The sequence below is a fragment of the Macrotis lagotis genome, chromosome 2 (genome assembly GCF_037893015.1).
Source record: "Macrotis lagotis isolate mMagLag1 chromosome 2, bilby.v1.9.chrom.fasta, whole genome shotgun sequence".
NCBI classification, from domain to species: Eukaryota; Metazoa; Chordata; class Mammalia; order Peramelemorphia; family Peramelidae; genus Macrotis; species Macrotis lagotis.
Genome location: NC_133659.1, coordinates 22816339 through 22822991, shown reverse-complemented (window position 1 = coordinate 22822991; position 6653 = coordinate 22816339). Strand labels below are relative to the sequence as shown.

The window sequence follows — 6653 nt, the reverse complement described above, 5'->3', positions numbered from 1 at the left end:
ACTACTCGTGTTTAGGCTCCCCAGATTTACATCTCGAAAGTAGTCAAGGTTTGGGTCCTCATTTCTAAGTTGAGTGAGCAAACAGAAGGGCCAGGAAGACAAGGTCATGGCTGAGGAACATTGGGCCACCTACTACGTTGAGGCCCTAGGCTAGCTGTTCCTTAGTGGCCTGCTCGTTTCTGATGTCACCCCAGCACTCCTTCCTCCCGCTCCTCTGCCGTCTACCCTGGAAACAGTCACTATTGCAAAAGAGGAAAGAGAAATTTTTCCAGAAGAAAGAAAAAACGTGGAAAACAATGAAAAAAGAGGACTCCAGCCTTGAAAGAGAAAACAGAAAAGCGAAAGCTCGTGAAAGGAAAGGCAAAGCGATTTTCCTGCATGGCTAACGCACAAAGCTAACTGCGGTCCCGAAGCCGCCGCTCCGGTCCTTTCTCCTCGGCCGGCAAGGGGGATTTTAAAGGCTGCAGGTACGCGCATGCTCATTGGGATCTGCAGACTCAGCAAAAGCAGACAGCCCCTCCCATCTCCCACCTGTGGTCCATAGAGACAGGAGCACGGGAAAGAGCATCACCTGGGGGTAATAAAGAGCCAGGGGCTTTTTTTTTTTTTTAAATCCACCTCCCCCGTAAATTCCTGCCACTCTTTAAATAAACCTTGGGGAGGCACTTCGAGCTCCTTTAGGAACTGAGAGGTTTTAAGAGCGTAGGGTTTTTTTGTGTTTTTGTTTTTTGTTTTTTTTTTTTTTTTAGTAAAAATGGAAAAGAGGAACCTAGATCCTTGCGTTCTCTTTTGGAGGGGGTGTTTGAGAAGCCGTGGTGCCAGGGCCCCAGCTGTGGGGCATTGCAGCCCGTAGGCTGTTGAACCCCACCTTTCACTCTCTCCCATTTTTAGGAAAATAAAATGAGACTTTTTATAAAGCGGGAAAAGTAAAATGAGACTCCTTTTATGAAGCGGGAAAGAGAAAGAATCCTCTCTCTTATTGTTAGGAGGTTTATTAGGGTGATCATTGGGCACAGAGGTTTTCAGTTTTTCCGTGATCCTTTTAAGAAGGAATTCTAAACCCGGACAACCAGTGTAGGCTGTGTATCCAGTCCGGAGGGGTGGTTGAAGTGGCCCAGGAACAGCCACCTCTGATTCTCGGATGCTAATCCTTGTGAGAAGAAATAAAATGCCATGTCCTTAAGGCCTAAGTTAAAAGTTGACCGAGAAAGACAGTGTCTGCAGAGGCTCTAAAACAGATCTCCACGGCCTGTGGTTATAGATTTCAAGTTGGAAGGGATCTGAAAACAAGCATGGCTTCAGGAAAAGTACTAGCATTCCTGAATCTGGGGGGGGACTTATTGTGTTCCTTTTTATTAGAAGGTAAACTGAGGCACAAGGAATTTGTGATTTACTCAGTGTCACAATGACTAGAATTACAGTTGTAATGTAGAATGCTGAACTCAAAAAAGGGAATTTTTTCACAAGAAGAAAGATTAGAAATTAAAAAACCTCATGTTCAAACTTTTCATTCAAGGAAATTGAGGGCAAGAGGCAACTTGCTCTTCTGCCTTTGAAGAAAGGAAGCTTTGTTCTTGGGTGTGTTTAATGGGGAGGGAGAGACTTTTTTGGATAGATGTCTTTTAAGAAACCAAAACTCGAGTTCTATATAATAAAAACCTTGATACATTTGTCTTATTCTGCCCTTGCTTGAGGGCGAGTATCTTCCTGTACTTTTGACTTTTTTCCTAATGAAATGTACTTGTTCTATTACTTATTTACAGTGTTTTATAAAGGCTCAAAGGCATCTAGCTCCAGGAGAAAACTAAGGCTGGGGTTTTCCAGTCCAGCATTTTTTGAAGGGCTGGGCTGTGGGTTGGGGGGATATTTAGCCATGGCTCTTGAATTAATCTGCTTTGGGCAGCTGCTTACCTGGGCCTTGCAATGAATAGGTCTTCTATCTAAAGAATGCAAATTAAGAGGAATCCTTGAGCAATGCTATGTCAATAAAGATGGCTAGAAAACCGAGACCCCTGGGTCTGTAGCTTATTTCTATCTCTTTAAGTAAATAAACTATGGTTGAATCCCTGAAAACCAAGGCTTTATCAGCATAATCAAGGTTACTGAAAAGGAACCCTGAATAGGAAGGTAGAGCAATTGGACAGTCTTGAATAATTGGGCTTTTTTCCTTTCAAAGTTAATCCCAAGAGCAAAGTTCAAGATGCTTCTAATAAGCTTTGTTTTTGATAACTGGTAGAAGAAAATCTGATTCTGAATGACAAAAGGGGACCCAGAATGATTCTTACTCTTGCTTTGTTCTACACAGGAGGAAAACGGGGACTTTTTTTTCTTAATTCTTAAGTGTGATGTTACAAAAAAGCTTTGGGAGAGCTTTGGTCATTTGACCTCCTTGGGGTAAGCTAGGCAGTCTGGGGTTCCAAAGGTGTAACACCTGGGAAATCTTCAGTAGCTGTTTCACAGTGGAAATTAGCTTCTAGGAGCAGTGGAGCATGCCCTATTGAAAACTTTCTTCAAGATAGAGAAGAGATGACTGTGCTTGATATGTTGTAGATTTGGGGTTGGGGCAGGTGGGGAAAGGGTACATTAAATCACCCCTTGTGACTAAATCCTATTTGTTTCTTAAATTTATTGCTTTCACAGTCATTCCTTCAGAAAACCTCGATGATTTCTTGTGAGTTCATCTTCTTGGGGTAGTTCATGATTCTTGAACTGTTCACTCCTTGGAACAAGATAGTATGTATGCTCCTTCCAATGAACAAGATCACGAGTTCTTTCTGATGAAATCTATTTCAATTCTTCAGACTTTGGAGAGTTAAGTCTGTTAAGGTGCCAGATTCTGAAGTATAGGAAAAAAGATCCCTGTAGGTAAAGCAAATGGGAGGACACTTCAGAAGACTTATAGCTCACCTACTAATCACCGAGAGAAAGGAAAACTTTCCATAGAAATTTCTTATCCAAACTTATCCATGTTTGGAACAAAAGTCTCTGGTGCTAGAGAGGGCAAGATGGGAAGGCATCCTGGATGAGGGAGAGATCTTATGAAAAGTTTAGAGATGAGATCCAAGGGGATAGATAGTCTTCTGTTTGAGCAGGATCTAAGAAGACTGAAAAGGGTGTGAAAGATTTTGAACACCAAACATCTAAGATTTAATATTGGATCCTGGAAGGTGATGGGTGAGACATTGCAGTTTGAGCAGAGAATGACATAGTCAGATAAATGTAAGGAAGATCATGATGACAGAGGAATGGACCATGGCCCAAAGTGGGCTGGGCAAGTGACCAACAGATTGATTATAGTTCTATAGGTACCTGTCAGGGCTGGTGAGACTTCTTTTCTTGGTCTTTACAACAAGTCAGTGGGGGAGTAACCCCTTGGCAGAATTTTGAATTCTGTTTCTAACTTGATGTAGTCTGATCTGCACATTGTTATTCCATTTTCTCCAATATTTTTTGCAGAATTTCAGAAGGGGAAGTGTCAATAACCCTTCACATTTGTCTTCATATACCAGGGTCAATTCATAAGGAATCTAAACTCAATAAAAATTAAGTGCATACTATGTGCTAAACACTGGCAATATAAGAAGGAAAAGACTTCCATTAAAGGGCTTACAGTCTAATAGTGGAAACAACAAATATGAGCAAACAAGATATATGCTGGGTGAACAGAAACTAATTAACAGAGGGGAGATGCAGAGAGAAAGAGAGAGAGACTGACTTCCAGTGAAAGATGGGAGGAAGCCTTGATAGTAGTTGGAGCAGAGGAAAGAGCTTTCTAAGCATGGGATGATGGCCCAAATGAATTGCCCAAAACCAAGAGATGGAATATCTTTGTGAAATAGTCATATGTCCCTCTATAGAAGAGTACATTGCAGAAAATGTTGAAAGATGGCTATGAGGAAGATAAAAAGAAGGGAGAGACTTCTAGATCTAGAAATATAAGTGATGAGCAGTGTTGCCTTTCCTGAGCACCAATGCATAGATGTGTAAGGATAGTATTCAGAACCAGCAAGATCCAAAAATAGTTCCTTGGTCTCTACTGATACCCCAATCTGTTGTTCTACAAAAAAAAACTTACACTTGGAATTGAAGCCTTTGTTTCCTATCTAGCAAGATGACCTATTTCATCTCTGAATATCTATTTCCTTGTTGGTGTAAAATAGGGTTTAAACATTAGCACAGAGGGGGGGAGGGTACTACTAATGGTTCTTAGACTTAATCATGAAAAACCTCAACTAGTGACATCGTAGTATGACTCCATATTAGCTAGATATCCTGGCCAGTATTAACTTATATGTATTAAAATACATGCTTAGCTATGGTGATGTTGTGACAGTATTATGTACTAGACCCTGGGGTCAGGATGATCAAGGTGCATTGACATCGGGCATTTAGCTGTATGATCCTGGGTAAAGTCATTTCTCCTTTCTGGATCTGTTTTCCTCATGTTAATTGAGGGGAATTGGACATAATGATCTTTTTTTGGTTCCTTCTGCTTCAAAACCTTTGTTCCTAGTCTTGAAAGGCTCTCACAAAGGTAAATGTGTAGCTCAAAAGGTAATAATTTATTCTGACTCCTCAGAGTTGAGTTGGTTTTTTCCCTTAAATGCCCAAAGTCAATTGTTGGAGGGTTTTTTTTCCACTGTAATTGCACATAGCAGGAAATCAAGGAGACTACTCATATGTAGTATAAAGGAAATAAAATGGATATATAAGTCAGCTACTTGATTTATACTTTAATTTTTAAGAGATAACCTTTGTCACCTGATCCAGCCGACCTCACTTAGGAGGGTGGAGATGGGCTGAGGGGAGGGGATTTGTCCAACACTCAGTTGCTGAGTTAAGTTTTGTTTTGAGGAGTCATGACTTCCAAGTCAACCAGTCTTTCCTCTCCCTCCCCCCAGCCATAATGCTGCTTCCCTATGGAAACAAAATATGACACATCGAAGAATGAGGAGAAAGCTTCCAAAATGTTGAGCAGAACTATATGGGGAGGACGACTATTGGACTGGACAAGAAGGCTTAGGTGAAACGTGACCTTTTCCTGCTCCAGTTAAGGATAATATCCGATTCTTTTTTCCATTATTTTGGAAAATGAAATAAATGTGTTTTTTTTCCCAAATAGAATTCCTTTTCTCACCTTGAATACAGTCACCTGGCCATATAAATACTTAATCAAAAGTTGGTTGGAGCATATTGAGCTTTTTTTTTTTTCTTTTTTAGATGGAAAGGTAGGAAGGTTATACAGGGCTGCACCTTTCGGGAACCTGACTTCCTTCTCCTTCCCCTTATTTCTTTTTCCACCATCCTGTCTTCAGTTCAGATGTAGTATCTATTATACCAAATTCAAAACCATAATTAGCCTTTGTGTAGGCTAATGGAATTAGAGTACAAGAAGGTCTAGGTCCTTGGGCCCCTTCCAAAAAGGGCTGTGGAGCTTTGGCCCATTCCCAGGCTCTAATTGGACATTTGGTACAAAGATCATGGTGAAGCTCACGTGTGCCAGCTTCCCTAAGAAGCTGGCTTCCAATTGGCTCAACATCTGAAAGTTGGCCAGGACACCATTTATTTCTTGGAGTGTCAAGAAAACCAGTCATGGAATTGGCATTAACACTGGCTATTGGAAATAGCAGTTGGGGAAGGACGTGAACACATGTCTTTAGAAGAATTCCCTCCCCCCCCATACTGTCGACTTCTATAGTTGACTCAAGGGCAAATAGAAGCCTATGCTTAGGAGGACTTGGGAAAAATTCTGCTGGGCCAGAAGTACAGGGCAGCAGCTGCTGCTTGGTTTCATGTCCATAGCACAACCTTTCATGGTTGCTTCAATCTAGGGATTGACTTAGGGCGGTGTTGGAGCTAGGTTACTACAGAAGGTTGCTAAGGCTCCTACAAAAGCAAACAGAGAAAAGGAATTTCCTTTCCTAATCCCCATCCATCTCTCTTTTCTCTCTCCAGTACTCAACTGTCAAAGGCATGCCTGAAGGTGACCTATGAAAAGAGCTTGCAAATCAAATTCAGAAGTAACAGATGAGCTAGCTTGGTTAATGACTGCCCACTGTAAGGGCTTGGCATGTGAAACATGTTGCAATTCCAAGTCACCCTTCCCTAGCCTGGCTTTGATATTCATTTTATTCATGCATTAAACATTAAAGTATATGTTAAATTACTTGATGACTCCTGGGTTTTTTAAATGTGCTTATTTCTTCAGTCAGTCTAAATGCTGTCTTTGTTTCACAGCAGTCAAGAAGTTGTGGACATCAGTGATTTAATATCAGAAACTAGTAATGGGGCTGTGACCATGGGTTAAAGATTTCCTAGATTAAATTCCATTTGAGAAGTGATCCATGGTATCTTATTCCATGATCCACAGAGGACCCAATCTAATTCAACCTGCTCCTTTTACAAAGCAGAAATGTCCTTGGGAGATGAGGCTTTGCTCAAAGCCAGCTTAGTAGTGGGTACCACCACCTAAGACTTTAGACCACAGCTGAACTCTCAGTCCAATATAGCATGTGACCTTAGTGTATATCAGTTTTCTCCAGTCTTCCTATGAACCATAGAATTGATTTTGTATGAAGGAGAGATTCATAACTTAGGGTTCGTGAACTAGATCAAACATTTTGAAAACTATCAACATGGTTGCTTTCTTGGTA

At 41.0% G+C, this 6653-nt stretch overlaps 1 long non-coding RNA gene across 1 annotated transcript in view; it reads left to right on the top strand.

Moving 5' to 3' along the window:
• Positions 1 to 388: 388 nt before the first annotated feature.
• The window catches only part of LOC141510939 (uncharacterized), a 133743-nt gene continuing 127478 nt past the window's right edge, over positions 389 to 6653 (top strand). Inside the window, exon 1 of the long non-coding RNA XR_012475205.1 lies at positions 389 to 467. This is a non-coding gene — a long non-coding RNA (uncharacterized LOC141510939). The remainder of the gene's footprint in view (positions 468 to 6653) is intronic.